The following is a 23158-nucleotide window of genomic DNA, read 5'->3' as shown; positions in this document are numbered from 1 at the left end:
GCAGTTACGGGGCAACATTATCATTTGTATATAATCCATGTAATTGTGAACCAGGAAGTATAAAGACCATCAAATGCCGCGTAGGCAGGAGGTCGGGGTGGATGGGTGGGTCAAAAAACACCAGATTTTTGCCCAGGAGACCGCTGTTCGTATCCCGTGTGGCACCAGAAGTCAACGTTGATTTATTTGTCACGTAACTTCCGTACTAAAGTTACAGCACTTCCGGTGTTATTTTAACCTAAACCACAATTTTTTCCTAAACCCAATTAAGTAGTTCTGTTGCCTAATCCTAAGCAAGTCAATCTTTTCCAAAACCTAACTACATAGTTTTATTTTGAAAAGACTGGAGCAGAAATTGACACGTTTGTCAAAGGTTGCCGGACATTCATGAGGAATAACTTTTCGTAGGATATCATACAAACTGTTGTATGAGTATACGTTGAACTATGAGAGCAGTGAGAGTGAACCAAAGCATTTAAGTTGTGGACCGGACTGCTAAACAATGAGCTGAAACTTAATAAAGCTCATAAAGACTCAGAAGATAATTCTCTGTTGGTTCATCACTATGATTGCATATTCCTTTTTTTTTCTAAATGTGCCTAATCTAAAAGCAACAAGCTAAGATGCAGTGTTTCAATCAGCTTGTTGGGATTTCTGGAAGCAGTATACGGATCGCTGCTGGGCGTTCACAACATCATTTAACGAGCAGGTCACAGACTGCTCACACTGTTTTAGATCTATTAGTATGCTTCTGCTGCCTTGGAGGTATCAATCATGAGCTGCAGCTGAGCATGCCTGTTAATTATTTGCAGTCACACCATCTGTCTTTCAATTGTGAGTTCACATGTATAATTGCTACGGTGATAAATAAACAGAAACTGTCAGTTTTTCCAATTGCTTTCTAGTGTGGGAAGCTGGCTATTTAAAAAAACCTAAAGAAACAACAAGGCAAGAGCCAATTATATTCATTCAACTTTTCATCTAAAATCAAAGTCAGTTTTTTACACAGCGGTGCGAAAAAGAAAAAAACAAGTTGGCTGTCTAAATGCAGAAATGTATTTTTCCTGAGAGCCCCTTCATTAAAATGTTATGGAGAGAGGAGTTCAGTGGCTCAGGAGATGAAGGAGCTAGACCATGCACATTGTTCATGGTTGGCTGAGTGAGAAACAAAGCAGACCTGCAGTTAGGAGGCTAGGAGGCAATACCTGCCTTCCAGTTGTCACTGAGGAAACAAAAGTCCCTCTGGCTCGTTGCGGAGCGCAGAGAGGATCTGGGAGAGTCCGCCACTTCAAAGCAGCCTGTTCACTTAAGCTCAAAAGGACAGAAAATACTTCAGGCAAGACAATGGAGCATATGCAGTTTAATGTGTAAAATCAACAAGGGGGCCATGCTTCAAACAAACATCTGTTTGGTACAATAACCCAGAGTTAATATGGTAATAAACATATTAACACTGCAACACTGTAATTAAATAATACATCAAAATTTACATACCTCTTGCAGTAAATAAGTGTATGTTTATATTCCACAATATGTGCACTAAGTCAAGAGTTTGTTTGAGGAATGTCATTTTTATTTTTTGCACAAATTCATGAATCAGATAAATTAATTGACTGACTTTCACAGACAGGTTGTAATAAAGTATTTTCATAAAGGATTATTATATTCAGGATTACATGGTTTGCCAGTATGCGTATCTACAACTGTGTACCTTTATTGAGAGCTGTGACAAAGAGGATAATACAACAGCAGTCAACAGTGCCTCTGGCAAAGATTTAGCTCCAAACATCACTACTGCCATGTTTGTTCCAATTACTAGGAAGCCCTGAGCCTTGAAGTTGTATTGACTTGTGCCAGGAGGACACTAGGAATTATCCAGACAGAGCTGTTTGAGCAAGGTGGCAGCGGTAATTAATATGGTCTGGTAGTTGGTCGGTGGGTAATGGGCATTTTGTGTCAGGAATCTGTACTTACACTGTTGTACTGAGATGTTGGGACTTGCTCTTATGAGAAGACGGATTAATTACAGATTCACAAATACAGGACTGAGAAAAATGAAAGACAGAAAGTGGAAGTGCACTCTACCGGCAGTGAAGCAAATACCATTTTGAGGAAATGATGGAGGATTGGCAACGTCAAAACAAAGGAGATTGCATAATGGAAGCTTAAGATAATGACAAAACACGGTTGCCCATATTCCTCTCTACATTGCCCTGATGGGGAAAAGTTTGTGAAAATAACGACTACTGTATATACAGTATGTTTATATTAAATAAGCTTTTATCTATGTCTACATATAGGTAAGGATCTTTCTTGTAGTTTGAAAAGCACTTTGTTGAAATTCTCATTACATCCCGACAGCAATCAATAAATCAAATGCTCTGACAAAAAGAGACAGCGTTGGACAGCCTACCTGCCGGTCTACCTGTGCGCACTCTGCCCGTGCACATCCTCCACAAGCTGCAAGCTTGACAGCTGTGAGTACTAACATAATTCATGTTTGTTGTTTATGTTCATTATGATAATTTTGGGGGAGTGGCTTTGGAGGGAGACCTGAGGGGACGGACGGTCAGTGTTGCCAACTTGGCGACTTTCTCACTGGATTTAGGGACATTTGGAGTTAGTGCTAACTACTTTCTTTGAAAGAGTTGACAACACTGGGCTGTTTTAGGTTGGATCATTTTTAAAATCTAGTGTACTCTTGCTAGTTTTTCAAGATTAGAGGCCCTACGTTTAAGTCAGTAAGTTGTATGTTCCATCCACAACATCCAAAAACAGCATGTTTGGATATTTTTAGGTTTTAAATTTCCCCCAAAAAATATTTTCTCAATCTGCTTCATAACATATGAGAAATGTGGTTCAACATGAACAAAAGAATTATGTTAATTGGAAAAGTTTGGGTTACTTTAACTGATTAGATTTCTGGATTTGTGCTTTTGTCTAGGCCAGTGGTCTCAAACTCAATTTACCTGGGGGCTGCTGGAGGCAGAGTCTGGGTGAGGCTGGGCCGCATCAGGTATTCCACAAAAAAAAGCTTTGTTAAAAAAAAACAATCTTCTCAAACGTCATTATTAACAGTTCTTTAACTTGAATGGGTTCTTCTGAACATGAACGGTTCTTCTGAACATGAACTGTCCTGAACATGAATGGAACATTGAAGAACATGAACGGTTCTTCTGAACATGGCCTCTATTGCGTCTCCCACTTTTCCTGAAATTGTCTGTGCTCGTCACCAACCTTTCTCTTCACTGCAGGCTTTGAAAAAGACAAGATATATATTCATTCCACTTGGTGTCACTCCGCAATAAAGTTGTGCCTGCTGTGTTTGTGTTGCTCTGCAATTACACCACCAAACCGCTAGTTGGCGGCGGCGTCTCTATGAGTTTCCTTCTTCTTCTTCTTGTACTACAAACAGAAACTGAGCAGAGTTGGAGCTAATAACTGTTGGACCACAGAACTTTTACTGACATTACTGGAACGCCGAAAAGAGAAAATATATCTGAGTGGATTTGTGTGAACAAACATTGAACAGATGGAGGCAGAGAGAAGTAGAACTTGGTCCTGGCCGCTCAGCATCGCTGAGAGACTGGACCAATCACAGCTGTTGCGGTCTGCGTCGCCGCGACGTGTAGTTACATTTCTGGAGAGGTGCACGTCAGGCTACGGCGTCGATTCAACGCAGAAGTATAAATCAAGCTTTAATCAAGCTTATGCGATGTTACACGGGTGCCGCCATAGTTGTTGTGAAATGTTTCTCTGCTTGCATCAAGCCCGGCCAATTGCCCGCCCCCGGAAGCCATATACCCCACTGTGATTGGTAGGTTCGTTCAGCTCGGGCTTGCGCAACAAAGGGACCTTCCACATACAACGCGGCAAAGTGCCATTCACATAAAACTCGCGGGCCGCACTAACATTAAACTTTCATATCAAGGTGGGGGCCACAAAATATCGTCTTGCGGGCCGCAATTGGCCCGCGGGCCGCGAGTTTGAGACCCCTGGTCTAGACTCTTTTCACTGATTTAAAGTGGTCGGGGTCCAGTTGGGAAAAAGTGATGTCACATACTTCAGTGCACCAATCAGAAAACATAATATCATACGTGTTACTGTTGTTTTAATCAACATTGAACATCAGAGGGAAATGTTAATATTGAACGTATCTATAAAATGTTTACTGATGTACTGTGTCTCATTTGTTTTACCTACAATATCCTCTCAGAGCAATTAAAGCATTATTAACATTTGTTTATGGTTATGTTGAATTAACATGAACATCAGAGGGAAATGTTAATATTGAACATATCTATAAAATGTTTACTGATGTACTGTGTCTCATTTGTTTAGCCTACAATATCCTCTCAGAGCAATTAAAGCGTGATTAACGTTTGTTTATGGTTATGTTGAATTATCTCGAAGCATTATAAAAGGGAAGGGAAATGTCATGGTCTTAGTTAAATATTGAAAAAGTCAACTTAAAGTACAAAACGGGACGCTTTTGTTGACATTTTGAGCTTTAAGTTGACTTTTTCAATATTTAACCAAAACCACAATGTTTTCCTGTACTTCGCTTTCTATGAAAGTCCTTATGTATCTTAAACCTTTTGTGTATGTCAACCCGGTATCACGCCAAAGCATGTGAATATGAGGTGTGAATATTCACGCATGTATGAAGGTGCAGTACAAGCAGGGGGCAACAAAGCTACTTGCTTAGGTTTAGGCAACAAAACTACTTAGTTTGGTTTTTGGAAAAACATCATGGTTGGCCTTAAAATAAGTATGTAAACTAACTACAATACGTACGGAAACGACGTAACAGAAGTACAGAAAACATGTCACCCACTCACCATAAGCAGTCTAACTCGCTTTTTATTCTACAGCTCAGCGTAGCATATTTACACTGATATATAGCAGTCAGTACAGACTACATGGGGTAAAAATGACTCGCCAAAAGCAAGAACGGCATTCGTATCGCACACTTTTACATTGCACATTATTCTGTCATTCATAAACCTTTTTGTGTGAGCCACCTCATCGTCCTCCATATGACTTCTCGACAGGATTGGAATGTCAAACTAACTACGAACTAGTCTTCTAATAAAGACTGCAATGCAGAGTCAAAACAAATTTCTCCAAAGGTGACAAATAAAGTGTATTGATCTGGTTTAGGAAGAATGTTGCCAGTGAGTGTAATGCAGGCAGCAATAATGCTTCCTCCAAAACACATTTGGAAAAGCAAGTTAGTGGTAATATAAACATATTATGTAGGAGATAGAGTTGGACAAGTGTCACATGAATCAAATAATAAACTTTCTATGCTTTGAGTTATTCACTTGAATACACTTCTAATGCTTCTGACTTCAGGTTTATAATGTGCCCATTCGGTCTCTTTAACAATGACACAAAAGCTTCGGAGAGGCACTTTGTTTGTTTATTCATTTGTGGTTTTTTTTACAACGTGCATTGCTTGGGGAAATTACGACACACGCTCTTTAAATGGCACCGAGCCCCTAGATCCCTGCACGAGAGGAGCGCAGTGTGAGCTGGTAGAACAACTGAAACTACAGGGGTCAAGTCAATACATGAATTAATTTCTTTCATCAATCCCCTCATTAAAGAGTAACTAAACCCCAGAGTTTTGGCTGAAGTGCCTCTACCATGAAAATTAAAAAATGCCTCTATAACGTAAACAAAAGTATCAGGGCTGAAAGGGGGGCTAAGACACGCCCAGTTGCGTCTGTCGGCGGCGGCTCATTTACAGTAACCAGTGTACCATTACAATGACAGCACAGCACAAGCCTTTTCTCTCTTTTCTGTGGACTTGAAACTAAGCCATCAGCACATTACAAAATATGGTGAATCAGTCATAGTGACTGATTATCTGGCGAAAGAAAATTGTGCTTTCCTAGACTGTGACAAGAGTTAGTGGATAAAGCATTATGTTGTTAAATTGTACTCATTAAGCAGGTGGCTAGCTAAGAACATAAAAAGCACCACATGAACTGCTGGGCTTGGTCTACATTACTTTAACATTTAGCTGGATTTACTGTTTTTAAATTACTGTTCGTGATAGCTGTTAATTTGAGTTTACATCATAGACTGTAGTGGACCTAGTCTTTGTGACGTCACCCATTGGTTTGTGGACTGCCGTTTTGAAGCCTTGAGTTCAGCATTTTGGCCATCACCATCTTGGTATTTGGCCGTCGTCATGTTGTTTCTTTGCGAGAGGGAGATGGAGCTAAGTACAACCGAATGCTGAATAAGACATTTTTAGGCAACCAAAATGTTGCAATTAACACTTTGATGAAGTGAAAACACACTGTGAAAGGGTTAAAGTTGTAAGACAAAAACACGGACAACTCCCAGACCGGACAACACCGTGGTAGCTACCTGTCAATCACAAGATTTCATCTGAAAAAATTGGTTTGGGGGTGTACTTCATCTTTAAAAACACCATGCACACAGGTGTTAACAGGTGGTGGTATCAAAGTCAATGACATTGCAAACGGAGGAACAAAGCCAATGTCTATCAGCAGTTGAGTGAACGACTTTTTCTTGTTTCTGACACTGTTGTTGTTGTTGTTGTTGCTATAACCTCACAGTGCGCCAGCCTCACCTTGATAGCCACGACTACATGTACACATCCCGACTCATAAACTGTATATAAACAGCATTTTAAACACATTTACATAAACAAGTGCCAACATATGGCGCCGCACCCCTTAACACTGATGCCCGAAATGACACCTAGCTCACATTCACAGAAATCCATTATTAGGGTTGTAAAGAGTGTGTTATATTGCACCGATAATTTCCCTCCGAAGCTAAGTGGCTCTGTGTGCATATGAGCCACTGCATCATGCACGCTGTTAATGCCAAAAAGATATCAGAAGTCCTCAAATGGCAAAGGAACTTTTATAACACCTCCTAAATATTTGAGTTTTATGGAAGGTAATAAGGACAAATGGAGAAGTTGGCTATCTAGAAGGTACAATGGCCTCATAAAAGCAGATGGTCACTGAATGAGGGGGTTTTAAAGGTGTCAATGCCCCATAAGGACAATAATGTTCAGGATTAAACAGATGTGGTAAGAGCAGGGCAGACCATAAAAGACTCATCAGAGCTTTTATGATATCAATGATCAACATGCTCACATTCAAAATAATGCTCGGCTGTATTTTCTTCCCAATGCATAAATGCTGTATCTCTTCCATCTGTCTGAAAGTATTAATTCACCCCAGAACACAAACAAATATCCTGCAGAATTTCATGTACTGACTTCTTGGTCTCAATCCAGTGCAGATTATCAAAATCATCACTCTGATGAAAAACATTTTCCCTCTCTGGCACAAAACTTAAGAGGCTTAGTTGTCTTTGCCATCCTCATCCACTGACCGAGCTTGTCCAAATTTCAACACCTGCTTCATGGAGATGCGGAGAGAAAACAGTGAGAGGACGATTATGGATTTATGAGGAGCTCTGTAAACATGCATAAACAAATCAACAAGCCTTGAGCAACACCCTTATTCCCAGGCTATCAAATAGTGGAGGCAGGATTGCCAGGTTTAAAGTAAACACTTGAGCAATGATTGGACTTCCTCTCACAATGGCACCGTTTCATAACAAGGTGTCTCTCCAGCCCGGCAGTGGAGCCAGAGGAGCACAAATAGATTGTAATAAGGCTTGAAGAAGCATGCTGCACCACTTTTGTGTTGGGATATTTAAGCAGGATATTAACATGTAATTTGTCAGTGGTATGCTCAGCAGTGCTGCAACTCTCACTGTCTGTATATTATCAGTATATTACTTTCAAAGGTACGAGAAGGACAAAGCACACAATATATGCAGCAATTTAAAATACATAGAGTTGAGCAGTGATAGATATGTGCCCTTATGCTGCCAGAGTACGTGTACACTGGCAAGAAAATTATAACATGGCTTATTGTTAATATATAATATAACATATAATATAAACAGTTACTTAAGAGTTATTTGTAGCTGTGTGTTAAGGGTAGTGGTGGAAGAAGTATTTAGCTCATTTACTGAAATAAAGTACAGAACTATTTACAACAAAATGTACTTAAGGTATAACAAGTAAAAATACTCACTATACTAAATATACCCTGTCAGTGGGCAGTTATATTTTGGATAATAACTCTTGATAAATGAACTTACATGTTAAAGCTGCAGTGGGTAGAAATGGAGCAAACATGATTAAAAAAATATATTTGTATAAAACTATATCCTGACAGTAGTGCATGAGACAGGTTATCTGAAAGAAATCATGTTCCTCCGGTGTCCTCCGGTGCTCCTAATGGCATCTGCAAGATTTCACAGACCGGAGGAAAACAACCAATTAGAGCCGAGCTGGAGCCTGCCGTCTCTGAGCAGCTTTCAATCACTCACGAACTTCTATCAAACGGTCAAACTAGGCAGCGCTGATCAAATATGAATCAATATTCTGTTACTGTAATGCCTATTTCTCTTCTCAAATGTTTTCAGAAACACCTTGTAGTGTACTGTTTAGCTGTAAAATGAGAAAGTTTCTGACCAGTTAAGGAATTTTAATTTTAATACCAATACTTTTTATAATTAAAAACAGGTTATGTACTTCCATTTTGGAATTACTTGAATGTTAAAACACAGGAACACACTTTTTAAGGGAAAATTAAAATATGTTTTTTATTATTGTGAATTGAATGTGCAAACATGAAAAAGTATTTTTTTAAAAAAACAAAAAAAACAAAGTGCAAACATTTATTTGTTGAGAACAATGATGTTTTAAAACTTTTCTACATTGTGATGCTAATTCAAGGTCCCATACAGACACCACTGAGGACCAGTTTAAAGCTCTAGATTGAATTATGTGTCGAGGCTTTTGTCCTCACATCTCTGATTATTTTACCACAGCTGGCAGAAACAAGTAGCCACATCTGCTGTTTCACTGAGATCCGCCGCGCTGTCACTACACCTCTGAGAGAGCACTGTGGATCCGCAGCAGTAAACAACACATTGGCAAAAGGGACCAAAATACCAACAGCCTAATCACCCCTGTGAAACCGTTATTTATATTTGCTCTCAGCCCCATTCTTCTTTTCACTCAGCGTAACAGCGGCTGAATGGGCTGAAGGAAAAGACTGCTGCTAATGGTGAAGAAGCTCATAAACCTCCTGCAGGCCCTCCAAAGCTTCAAGGTGAGTGACAGCTGCAAAACACCAGTCAGTCAGACTCAATGAAAAGTCTGAGTGTGATGCATTAAATACATCAGTGCTGTATGAATTTTATATATATGCATGATACAGAATAGAAAATACAAATGGAGAGGTTTCTAATATGTTGTCTGCGTTGTTATAAATAAAATAATTACGGTATTCTATAAATAATAAGAATACTTTACAGTGTAACAACGAAACAGCAGTTGAATCAACACAAACCAAAAACTGAACATTATAACCAGGTAAAACAAAATAAAACTGATATAGTGTTTATGTAGCTCCCCTTGAGCATTAACGGATGTACTGTAGTACTTCACATCACTGGTTAGTGCAGTAGGACTGTCACAATTTTTCTCAGCAAATTCTCAGATCACTCGTTTTGTTCTCTGCATCTTAGTGTGAAGACTACTGTGTATATCCAACAAACCACCACTGCCAACTCGTCAAATGCCGCCAAATTTCAAAATAATCTTCCAACATGATTTACTTAGTTTTTAGCTTTACTCAAGCAACAAAACTACTTGGTTAGGTTTAGGAAAATATCGTGGTTTGGGTTAAAATAAGTCAACAACTGGTGTTAGTAAAGTACAAAACTACGGTAGAATAACTCAACGTTGACTTGGTTTCATGAGATACGAACAGCGGTGTCCTGGGTGAAAGTCCTGTGTTTGTTTGACCCATGCCGTTTTCTCATGCCGCTAACAGGTTGTTTACATCAGTAACTGTTACATCTCATCAGAAAAATGAACACTTGAACGTACATCAGCGTGATAAGAACTACTTAAAATGACAGAAACCATTTTTGGGAAAACTTTATTTGACGTGTACTTTGACTTTTGAGTTTGGCCAATGTCCTATCCAAACGTGGAGTGGGCGGGGTTTATGACCTATACTGCAGCCAGCCTCCAGGGGGAGTTCCAGATGTTTTGGCTTCACTTTTGGGTCATGTCGTCCATCTTTATATACAGTCTATGGTTTAGTCAGTCAGTTTGGATTTTCCGTTGTATTTTGATTAATGATTGTTTTTTTACAAACAGACTGATATATCCATCCATCATGTCCCTCGTATTCCTGATACAGTAGCTGAGGTAAAAGGTGGGTCAACCCAACAAGCCTGATTACAACCTTCATAAAAGGTAGGATTTATTGCAAAGCCGTTGCATCAGATTAGTTTGTTAGTTGTACCTGTATATAAATAAACTGGAAACTGATGGTTTCTGACTACACTAAAAACAAAGTGAATAGTGGAGCTGAGAGATAAAATATAGTAGGATTGTTTAACATTTTCCTTCGATATCATATCACCAATCTTTCTTGAGAGACAGTAAAACTGCTCGGTCTAAGTCAATTTTATAGTTGACTGATCACACTGTAGAATCTCTCCCTTCATCCTCTGATGGGCTTATCTGTGTTTATGTTTCCTCCCAGTATCTCCCCTCTGTGTGTACTCTGTATGGCCAAACACAGGAGAATAATACAACCGCAAAACTGCACCCCTTAGCCTTGGTACGACTCTTAAGACGACTGCTGCACTCCTCCCCAAGTTACATCACAATTAAGCCCATCTCCCAATCTCTCTCTGTTTGGTGCTAAATCAGTCAATATGTTTTCCCCTCACGTATGGCTCGCTGTTTAACTTGCTTTTGTAATTAAGGAAATATTCAACAAACACCAGCTTTAGGATGCTGTGCTCACAGCTGCAGAGTGCATTCTACCAAGAAACGCTTTAAACAACACATTTATTCATTAGAGAAGGATGGGAAGTGACGTGAAGTAAACAAACAAGTGCAGTGGCAAAAAAAATAAAGAATTTAAAAAGTTGATGCATGAGTTTTTGTAGCAAATTTACTATTAGAATTACTCAACAAAACATCCGATGAACAGCCCGTTCTGTTTTGGATGATGTGTTCGCACCATTTTACAGAGTAAGATTAAAGTTACATGTTTATTCATTTAAAGAGCACAAATTGAACTGATCCTTAGCACAAACTATTATGCTTCCTTGTTGACTATAGACTTTAGGGGGGGGAAGTAATTCATCTTCCCACTGTCAGCCTTGTGCAAACAGGTCTTACTCTGCACACTCAGTGGAGATCATCATAATTTATCTGAGGAAGATTGTGCATTATCCTCCACCACAACTTTCCAGTTGAAGCACTTAACATTAGCTGCTGTTTATGAGCTTGAAACCACCTGCACGTTCATAAATACCACTTCATTCCCTCGGCGTAGCCTGTGTGCCAATGGTTTGATGGGTTCATTTAGTTGATTTTTTTTTTTAAATAACAAGCCCAAGGGTCGGTCGTGAAGTTGTGATTATCATCTGTCTTGTTACTGTGCTTTAACAACGTGCCCTCACCGCTGGGCACAGCGACTCAATCCTTCTTCAAAGAGACTAATTTACCGATGCCACAAGGTTCTTTTACCACAGTGTAGTGTCAGTGTAATTTAAATGTCAAAACAATGCCTTGACTGTTATTTCACGTTAGAGGGCAAAATAATTCACTTCAGAGTGACAATTAATTCTCATTCAACAAGCCTGACCCCCAAAGCGTGGATTTAATTACCGTAGTATTTTTTTTTTTTTAAATATTACTTGTTTTAGATTAAGTTAACAGGAGACAGACACACATCTGCTGCTAGATGTGTGGATTCTAATGTTATTTCATGATTTAGTGTTGTTGTAATTAATCAATCTGTTTCATGGTGTTGTTTACTTCAACCTGCCGCATCAACTTGTCTGATTAGCAGTTTCCTTAACTTCCCACGGAGCAGGTTAGCACATCTTCATTGGGAAAAACTGAAACAATCTGATGTCCGCTCACTCGTTCGCATCACGTCCAGTTAGGAGGAGGTGTAAGTATACGCTATATTTAGAATATTTCCTGACGGGGAACTGAACTCAGAGTGAAACTTAGTCTGGTGGCTTTGAAAAGAACATCGCTTCACTTTCAGTTCCCCGTCGGAAAGGAGAAAGAAAGGGCTGTCTGACGGCAATATGAAGCAGAGAAAATATGATAAATATAGCGTACACTTAAACGGATATACATTTTTTTAGGCGAGCCTTTCTTTTAGGTGACTAAAATATGTTTTTCTGTCGGCCCCATCCACAGCAGTAGCCTACATTGCTTTGATCCCGCACTGGTACTGGTAATGGCAATGACTATGGATAAACACCTCATACAACCCCACTTCAAAACACCCAAACTATCCCTTTAACAATCTAAATGTGTCAGTAGAAGAGTCAGAGATGCATCGTCACGTCCAGTTAATTTTTGGTTTATATAGCCTAAAATCAGACATTTACTTGAGGGCGTTGCTATCTGTACAACATACAAAAATCTCAATCTTTAGACCCTCAACTCAGATAAGGAAATATTAGATCATATTAGGAGACTTTATTAATCCCCAGAAGGGAAACTAGTTTGGTCACCCGTCCACAATGACAAGTAACAAAGGAGACACAAGTCAGAGAGGACGCAGCAGACGACACACAGCATGAAACTGCCACAACAGAACACACATATATTCCACGAGGACATTAATGTAGCTCAGACGCCCACCTAGCAATGCATTCAATACAATCAATCAATGAATAAAAGGCTGAAAAAGCCAGGGGAAAAAAAACCAGAGGAAGAAGCTGGCAAACAATTCACACAGCTTGGCTTTAGGTGTTATAGATGTGTTGTAATGAGAATTTATCTTATTTTAGAGCACAAAAAAGCGTTCCCCCGTGCAATTCTGTAAAACGTCAGAGTGACGAATGGAGCATGCGGCGTATTTGGGTTTGCTCGTTTTCTGACTGAAGCAGGTTTCCGGGCTATGCGGCGAGCAGCAGCGCTAATCTTCACAACTTCTTCACACTTCTTCAGCTCGTGTCAACAGCACTGTGAGTCAGTTAGCCATTCATATGCTGCTACAGATGGTCTCATCCCTCTTCTTCAGCTCAGCTGCTGACATGATTCATGGGGCTCTGTGTCTTGATTTAGGGTCTCTTTCATATTTCTTCCTGCCCACAGCAGAGAAGCATTTCTCTAAGACACCCCTGAGGCAATGACCCTGCTCTGCCTGGCCTGCCTGCCTGGCTGAGAGGGGAAAAAAAGTCTGCTCTGGGCGAAACTGGACTCGACACAGCACACACACGCATGTGCTGCATATAATACGCACATATCAGCTGATGCGAGCTTGTATGGTCAAAGGCAAACAAGACAAACACAAAATGTGCTATATAGTCAACAAAATTATTAGAAAATTATAAATCAGGATTAAGTGGACAACCACAATTGTGCACATAAGCAGTCATGTCTTGCTACAGGAAGGTCTCAGCCAACTCATTAACAGACCACTCCACCCTTCACTTTACACCGCTGCTATAACTCCTCTCCCAAAGTCAATGCAGTAAGCACGTCACTAAAAATGTAATCAGCAGTCACCGGTGATTGTTTCCCCAGTCAATCTCATTTTGTTGAATTTGTATAATAATAACCTTGTGTGTTTCCCTTCTATCTGGACTCAAAATGTTCCTCCAATTTAGTGTCTATAGGCTTCAGATTGCCCTGTCAGAATGGACTACAGCGAAAGACTGTGCACACCACTTCCTTATCGCTACCAGTAAATTACTTCAGGATCAGATACAGGCTGCCAACTCGCAGAAACTCCACTCACCAGACACAGAGGGGGAAAGAGAGAAGGAGATAGAAAAGACGAAGAAAAAAAGAAAAGCGTCAAGACATGACAGGAGGAGGAGAGTATCCCCGTGGAGACTGATAGTTTCAGCTGCTCTCAAAGGTCATCTGATGTTATCTAAAGATCATCTTCAGTCACCAACACTCGCCTTTTTACACCCGGCTCAACAGCTGGAGTCAAGCGCCTGTCAATCAAAACTTTCATAACCTGCAGCGACAACAAAGTATCTTTCTCTCCCCGATGTAATCAATCTGAAATACAATTCTGTCCGAAATATTAACACAAGCAATAAATAATATGATATGATAAGAACAAACATCACCTGCAGGAGTTCGGAAAATATATATCCTTTGGCATTTCTGTTTCATGGAGTATTGAAGAGAATATGGCAGAAATGTACTGATGTTTATTGTATACACTAAATTTGATGAATAAGAAGTAAAATCATTCAATCTGTATTTTGTCACTTTTCATAATTAAGCAGCCTGAACAAGTGAAGCTCAGTCATTTCTTCTGCTGCTTTGTTTAAAGAATGAATGTCTTTATCTATTTTAAACACATTTTAAATGTTATCAGTCACATTATGTAGAGCTGCAACTAACAATTACTTTCATTATCAACTAATCTAACAATTATCTTTTTTTTTATGGATCTATTAATTGTTTGGTCTATAAAACGTCAGCAAATAGTAAAAAACTAACAGTCCAAAACCACAATTCAATATTAGAGAGCACCAAGAAAACCGAAAGATGTTCACATTTTAGAAGCTGGAAACGGTGTTTTTGAATTGCAGATTAATTCTCAATCAATTAAATTCAATGAATTGACTAAATGTTTCACCTCCAACATTATGTGTGACTATGACTACATGACAAATTTAAATAAACACATCTACAGGGTCTAACATGACTACCCTTCTGAAAACCAATTGTAATTAAAAGACATGTTTTAAAGCAGATATTTAATACCAAACCTGCTTAATCAATTGTTAGAATCAAATGACGCCGTCAATTCTGTCGCTGTAATCAATTAATCATTTTAAAATATTTATTCAAGCAAAAATGCCAACGATGCTCTGATTCCAGCTTTTTAAAATGGGAAAATTTTCCTGTTTTTTTTGTGAACTAAATATATTTGGGGTTGTCTGTTGGACAAAACAAGCAATTTGAATATTTCACACTCTTGCATGTTGTCCATTTTTCACTAATACTTTCTGATATTTTATACGTCACAAAAAATAATCAAGAAAAAGAAGAAGAAGCAAATTGATGGATAATGAAAACAGTTATTAGTTGCAGCCCTATTTTCACATCCAGCTTCTCTCTGGTCTGTTTATTTGAAACACTGGTCTTCTTCCATGAAACCGACTCATATTTCTTTAAATATGCACATCGTGAATTATTAAAATGTTCGGTCTGCTGTTACTGCAACAACCTAATTCCCCAGTGGAGATGAATCAAAATACATAAATGCTAGATAACATTTATACATTTTACACACTGAAAACTACAGTAGTATTAGTAGTAGTATTAACATCTTAAAATATGTTTGTATCTTACTGAGGATCTTAACGCCTGACATTTGGTCACTGTCCTCTCTTTTAATTAAACCAAAGGGAAGCAGAAAACATCTAATGTAATATATGATTTGTAAAAATAAAAACAGACAAATGAACACATCATTTACTGTATCAACATCAGCATGTGTTGGGTTACTAACAGCTGATGCTGCTCATGTAATTTCTCTTTTTTCTGGTGACCGCTGTCATATCAGCCGGCTCGTCCTGGTTGCTAGGGTCATATAAAATGGGTGACCTCAGAGACTGGTCACTTTAGCAGCTTGTGGTGTGAAGGTATGATTAAAGTGGCGGCGAGTCATCGGGATGCAGGCGGTGGTTTTTCACACGCGTCGGGGGACACTCATACAAACGTGCCTGGACTCCTCTCTGCAGCATTGTGGGGAGCAGCTCCACCGTGGTGGAACCGAGCAGATGGTGAACGTATGCGGCGCTCATGCATGTCATCATCACCTTCATTAGCTGAAGGTGACATATGACATCATCTGGCCCACGTGCATTATGGGGGCCAGAAAGAGTTGTTTTCTTCTTTTTCTTCTTTTTTTATTGCAGCGTGGTTCAAGGTTGTTGATGGGAGGTATTGTGAGTAATCACAATCCACCCCTCACACATACACATCTTCTCCTCCTTCTCAAGCCTCCCCCATTCCCACCTCCTCCCAGCATTAAGGTAAATAAGGGCTTCCAGCAGAGAGCCAATGAGCACGGGCCACTGAGCAGAGATGCATGTTTGTGTTGCCTTCCTCCCAGGACCCTGCTCGTTTATCTTGGCTGTCAGGTAAAGGGCAGACTCAGAGAAGGTGAAACTTTTTTTTTTTTTTTTTTTTAATAAGGCCGGCTCCGTTTCCATAGAAACAGCAGGACAACATTACAGGGACAATGATAAGAGAGCAAAGTCTGGTCTCAGGGCATCCCGCAGTGTGCCACATTGTTGTCGGAGACATTTGTGTTTACGTCAGAGAAATGAAAGAGCTATTTAGATTTATTCTCCAGGAGCCTCCAGACTTGGACCTTTTTACTGCGGGAGGTGAGATTAATGAGAGCATATTCACACCTGGCTTTCAGCTTAGGTCAGGAGCTAAAAGGTGTTTTCCACTCATAAAAGAGGCGCTGAGTCTTCTGTGGGTACAAACTCCCTGATAAACACAGAGAAGACCTGCAATGACTTCATGATTTTAAATATATAAGGAACTGATATTGCAGAATGTAATGATTGGAGAATATATGGAGGATAACGGGCAGATTCACTGGTTTATCTTTTTTTTTGTGAAGTAATAAATAATAAACACTGAACAGCATAAAGGTTGTCTTCTAACTGTCAATACTCCAAATGCGAGCTATCTGCGCATTCAGAAAATCCTCCAGGCTAAAAGTGAAAAAGAAGAAACAAATTGCACAGGTAATGAATACTTAATGACTACCACATTTTTCACTTTGTGGCAGTAAATGGGAAGCATGTTTAGTTAACAAATGAGTGGAAGATCAAAAGGAACAGAAGGTACCACACGCATTGTCAAAAGCCTGCAGCTGCGAGATAAACCAAGACAATGATACAAAGATATGAGAGTCTTTGTTTCCAGCCACACTCCTGCGAGAGAGAAATTAAGTCTCTTCTGGAGCAGAACTCAACATGGATATGGTCCACGTATAGCCATAACATTGATATGAAATAAGGATCCCTGGATAAGACGGCACACAACTCTAATTCATGTGCAGGCATGCAGGAAAGTGCTAAATTCAACATTTGGCGTTGTATTCTGTATCCATCCCAACATTATGATTGTCTCAATGGCAGACAAGTATACTCAAGGGAAAGCACTACCAACTCTCCATACATGAAACACAACAAGAAAGGAGCTTTATTGTAGACGTCCATTACTAAAATTGCTCTATTAGTCTATTGTTTACATCTGGAGTGCAGAACTATTCCTGCAAAGAACTGTGGGAAACGGCTTTTGTTATCAAAACAATGCAGCCGCGTCCTTACGATTAAATCACGTTTTGTCAGCATCTCCATTTCCTTAACAGTCTTTTATGACGAAACAAATAGATCCCGCTCACACAGAGGGTTTTCCCACCAAAGACGTGCTACCTCTGCTCCCTCTTTATGAGCATTAACTTCACATTTCTTCCAACTCTTTGTTCCCCGCTTTTCAGCAGCCTCTGATTTATATCTGAGGTAAAGAGGAAGAGTGCTCCGCGGGGACCGAGTGCGTGTGCTCGACGGTAGACGGAGGCAGGCCGATATCACACACAGGAGGGTGAGGCGGGTGTGTGCTCTGACAGCTCATCAGTGGACAATAAGGCCTTGGCTGTTAATGTCCTGCTACCTGGCATGCTGCAGGGTCACAATCTGCACCAGATGCTGGAGGCAGGCGTCCAAGAAGCAAAAAGGGAGTGGATACACTGAAAAATGAATGGGACTAGACGGACACACACATACATGTACACACACACACCTGCAGCCAGCCAACTCTGAATTTACTGTCTCTTCTGCACAGTGGTCTCGCTGGCAGTTACTGTAGCAACATCAGGGATCATATCTGAGCACAAATAAATGAAATCTCTCTTTTCCAGATAGCTAGATTGAAAATGTATCTGTGCAGAGCAATCATGCATAATTTGAAAAGTGTGGGGGGGCGCACACACACACACACACACACACACACACACACACACATACAAGAGGGACTTATGAACTCAATTTAGTCAGCCAGACAGAGTTCCTGATTCTGTCACTTGGGATAATCGTCAGGATGTGGTACTCTGACCGAGCCCCTGCGTCTAAACCCAGGCAGGATATAAGGTCATGTTGGAGTGGAACTCTAGCCATGCAGCATCCCAGACCTCAAGTGCTTCAGTGGTTTTTGTGGTTATCTGCAGTAGCCAGCTGTCGCAATACAGAGGAGCTCTTCAAGAATGTCCCCTCTCCTCTTCCTCTCATCTTTCACTCCTCTCTCTCTCTCTCAATCAAAACTGTCCAATCAGCCCACCCATCTCTGTCCTTGCTTCTTTTGTCTACTTTTACGATGTGTAAATCTGTAGTGTTTGCGCCAAAAGATTAACAATGCAGCAAAACAAAACTATTATGGTTTGCGTTGGGAGTCCGAGGACCAGACACTAAATTACCCAGTTTGTTCCCAGGCAGGAAAAGAGAGGATAAACCTCAAGCTATATTTGTATTCAACTTTATGAACTGTTTGTAGCCTACTTGGGATTCTATACCACATTCATTTCAAGTTGTTTTTTTCATGTGATGGAGGGAAACAACTCTCTTACTTTCTCGCATGAGAGTGACTAAGAGGACAGCTATGCATAATATATTTGACAGCGCATGTTTAAAAGGTTATTCCTCTTCCTTCAAAATTAGGTCAGTTCATCACTGCAAACGAATGTAGGAGGAGGCGTTGAGACTTGATGTTCTGCAGTGTGCCTGTTTATCACTTAAATTTGGTTTTGTCTGTCACTGTCAGTGACGGCGTGGAAAAGAACCACCGCTCCGCCACCATACATCATCCAAACGGATGCAGAGAGGAGAAGCAGTGGAGTGATCAGCAATCTGCTGTGTTTCTAGTGTGTGTATGAGACCCAAAAGTGCAGAGCTCCACCTGCTGGTCAGAGCGAGCTACAGCAGCACAAAGCAGGATTGTTTAGGGATTTACTACTGCAATGACTACAGTCATCTCACTGAATAGGATGCCACAGCTTGGCCAGCAGGTTTATTAATGGACAAACAGTGGGCATTAATATGTGCACTGAACAAAGATGACCAGCTGTGAATTTATATTAAGAGGCTGTATATAGTTCTCTATTATATGCACATGGGGTATAAGTTTGACATAAAGTAATTATTCTTAAGCCTTGTTTTGTTAAAACTGGCTTTACTTTCTCATTGTTTGGGGTCCCACAGATCCCACTGCTCTATGTGCACAAATAACTATTTTATTATCGAATTCCTCGGGCACAAACTGGGCTTGCACATTCAGCAAAGGTGACAAATAACAGAAATAGCCAGAAAGCATTGTTATATGACTAAATAAGGAAATAATGCACATTTTAAATGTTATATCAATTATGTAATCAACAATTATATTGTCTTCAAGCATTACAAACTGTTATAAAACTGCAATAACAGAAATTCAAATTAACTTATTTGGGACTTGGGAGGGTAGTAATGTATAAAAAGTGCTCTCAACATTCAGAGAACTCAAACAGAAGTAATGCATCAGTTTCTGAAGCAGACTTATGAAAAAAAATCATCATTTATTAATCTTTGCTATAAAATTAGCAAAAAGCATCAAGCCGATTTACAATGTTATGTTTTTCAAGACGTCAAAGAGTCGAGGGGTCTCCAGGACCGCAAACAGAATTAGGGTTAATATACATGCTATATTTCAGTAGTTCCCGTCCTGGCGAGGTAGATCTCTGGGGTCATGAGATGATTAACAGCACAGGAAAGCATAAAAATATATTTCTGCAAAATGAATATGTTTTTATCAGACTTAACAAGAAAACAAAAAACAAAGATTCATGCAAATTACTGAATAATTTCACCAACAAATTATTGATATAAATCAATCCGGGAAGGAAAAATTACTCTTTGGCTAATTGTTGGCTAATGACTTAGAGACACGTGCAACCTGTGCAGAGGGGACACCAATGGTTGTTTTAAGGGGTCACAAGCAGAAAAAGTTGAGGAGTGAAGATATATTTTATTATTCAACACATGCTGTCCCCTGATAGGAACACCGTGTGGGTTTCGCAGTCTGGCTCAGACAACCCTCAAATGAGGAAGCACGTTCCCCGTGCAGCCTGGGATAACCTAAGCTCTTGATGCTTCTTCAGTGGATTCCTATTAGCAGAGCTTAAAAGCTGTCATTTCAGCTAAGCCAAGGCAAATCACCTGAGATTCACGTCTAGTGGGGGATGGAATGGAAAATGAGACAAATGACGAAATAGGGAAATGACGAAACAATCGCATGAAGAAAAGAAAAGGGCAAAATAGATATGAACAGATCTACGTTTACAGAATCGACCCTTTCCTCTGCCAACTGGCCACACATTGAGGAGAGGCATGCACTACAACTCCAGGGCTCCTATTACCATGTGATTAACCTCTTCAGGATTAACCGGGAAGCAAAGAGACACGGGAAAGGTCAAAGGTTAGTGCTCAGACAGCCACTCCAGCATGAAGGGCGGCCTATTAAACGAAAGGCCACGCTCAAATCTGCGCGCCTGTCTTCAAGCATCTTTTCAATACATACTGTAACATTCATCCCGCAGTACTCATTCCGCCCGTGTTAAATTCCAACAGCATGTAAGGTCAGTTGCCATATTATCGTAAAAATTAAAAAAAAAAAAAAAACAACTGTTGTACTCAATTAGAAAGAGACTCTTTGAAAATATAAACACACCGCCAAACACCTGGTGTGTGTTGGCAGCCGTGAAACAGACTGCAGGTGGGGATGAATTAAAGCGAGACTACACCGGAGGAGGTGATCATGAATAACACATCACACTCTCGTACGCGTTGAGGCTGTAGCTTTTTAGCACTGCTGTAACTCCTGGTTGTTGTCTCTCATTGTCAGGGAGAAAAGAATATCATAAAAATACATTTCAAAATATATGTGCTGCCTTGCACACGCTCGCATATATGTTTTAAGATCGGGTGTCAAACTGAATTAGAAAGTAAATGTGTGGAAACTGAAAAGGAATGAGGCTCCCTGTAATCCCTCGACTAATGCAATTTTGGCTTTGTCAGTCTGTTATCCAACAGAGAAACAAAGAAAAAAATGCTTGTGTGTGTGTGCAGCTCGTGTGTGTGTGCAGCTCATGGCAACCTAGCATTCCTTCAGTGTGTGTGTGTGTGTGTGTGTGTGTGTGTGTGTGTGTGTATCCATGACGGATGGAGAAAGCATGTGGGAATGTGTTAACCTTTCTGCCCAAACGGGGACAGCTTCTCCGACCAAAGAAGATCCCCGTCACTGACAGAGTTTGAGGGATGTTTCACTGTTTTATTTTTTTATCTCCTGCTGGCCAGTGACATAAATCACAACAACATTTTAATCAGTCTTGCAGTGTGAAAAACGCAAGGGCATAACAATCCCCCACAACCTTCATACCAGTAAACCGGGGCTGAGGGCCAATACCATATCTGAGATCTGGTACCCATAAACAGGTTTTTAGACCATATTTTATTCTAATTTAAAGCAAATCTAATCAATATTTTTTATTTTAACAAGGGATCACCTGAGTACTTGTATGTGAAAGACGTCGCTCATAGTAATGAATCCACAGAAAAATAATATCACCCACCTCTGCAGATCTCCTCAGCTCGACGGAGCTTTTTAGCGTCTTTAAGTTAATTGGTTTTATGGTTCGCAACTTTACTGTTTTGGTTCACCCTCACAGCTCTCATCAATGTTGCTTTTAAATGCAGCAGGCAGCTGTTTTCAGTGAGAAGGCTCTAAAAAAATCAAACCTGGTACACTACCTGCTCAGACAGACACAGTTAGCAGCTGGTGAACATATTGGAGCATTTAGGTGCTAAAGATTTCTATATTTCTCAGGAGTCGGTAGAGACCAAAAACAAAGCTAAAAGAGAGTTAATATTGGATGTAGATTCTCCAGATAGACACAAACTACTGTTCCTTCATATCTGCTTGATGTTTAATAGGCAACTCTTTAGCTTAAAGCTAGGGTTGGTAATCTTAAGAAACTAGCAAGAGTACACTACATTTTAAAAATGATACAACCTAAAAACTCAGCCCAGTGTTGCCAACTCTTATCCAATGAAAGTAGCAGCACCAGCTCCAAAAGTCGCTAAATCTAGCGAGAAAGTCGGCAACACTGACAGTCCGTCCCTTCCGGCCTCTCTCCAAAGCCACTCCCCCCAAATTATCATTATGAATGTGTACGGCGAACATGGCTGTTGTTAGTACTCACAGCTGTCAAGCCAGCAGCTTGTGAAAGACTCTGGTGACGTGTAATGAGTTCACGGGTAGAGTGCACACAGGCAGGCAGGCAGGTAGACAGGTGGGCCGTCCATTTAGCTTATTAAAGTCCTGCGGCAGCCACAGTTAACAGATTTTCTCTTTCTTTTTGTCAGAGCATTTGATTTATTGATTGCTGTTGAGATGTTAAGAGAATTTCAATAAATATATCAAACATGTTTTGAAGAAGATTACCAACTCTGGCTTTAAAAGGTGATAATTGTCATTGTTGTTTACGGCTTGTTTCCGCTGCCTTTCAAGTGGCCACAAATCAATTATTGCAGGTTTAATAAAAGATGCCAAAGTAACCCCATCTAAATTATTGTCTCAACACAAGCTGCCATACAAAAACTCTGCTAAAAAGACTAAAATGTAGCTTTAAATCAGTAAATAATGGATTAATGAATAAGTAAACAAGACTGCAAATCTTACACGGCATTAGATGCCAACTTTCGGTACTCAACAGACACATTTCTGATGGTACCAAACAGTATTGAGGTGTGATATCAGCTCTTTGTTCTGCAGGTATTGTAAATTTGATCTTTTTTTCTCTTACTTAGCATCATTCACATTGTTGCTGTGAGCATAATAACACCTCTCCAGCTTCAGTTCAATGCAGAGACTCAGTGAGGGATTATTTCAGGTAAAATTAGCTGTCACAAAATATGATAAAACTGCTAATAACCATAATGCTAA

General features: G+C 40.0%; 1 protein-coding gene and 1 long non-coding RNA gene across 3 annotated transcripts in view; one reads left to right on the top strand and one right to left on the bottom strand.

Annotated features, from left to right (window-relative positions):
* gpc5a (glypican 5a) overlaps positions 1-23158 on the bottom strand; it is a 141939-nt gene that overhangs the window by 81414 nt on the left and 37367 nt on the right. The window lies entirely within an intron of this gene.
* Positions 8267-23098, top strand: LOC119477482. Its single transcript, XR_005204238.1, has 3 exons — positions 8267-8280; positions 10080-10087; positions 22523-23098. It is a non-coding gene; the product is annotated as an uncharacterized LOC119477482 (long non-coding RNA).

Source organism: Sebastes umbrosus, chromosome 2, assembly GCF_015220745.1.
Source record: "Sebastes umbrosus isolate fSebUmb1 chromosome 2, fSebUmb1.pri, whole genome shotgun sequence".
NCBI classification, from domain to species: Eukaryota; Metazoa; Chordata; class Actinopteri; order Perciformes; family Sebastidae; genus Sebastes; species Sebastes umbrosus.
This window is presented reverse-complemented; position numbering and strand designations above follow the sequence as displayed.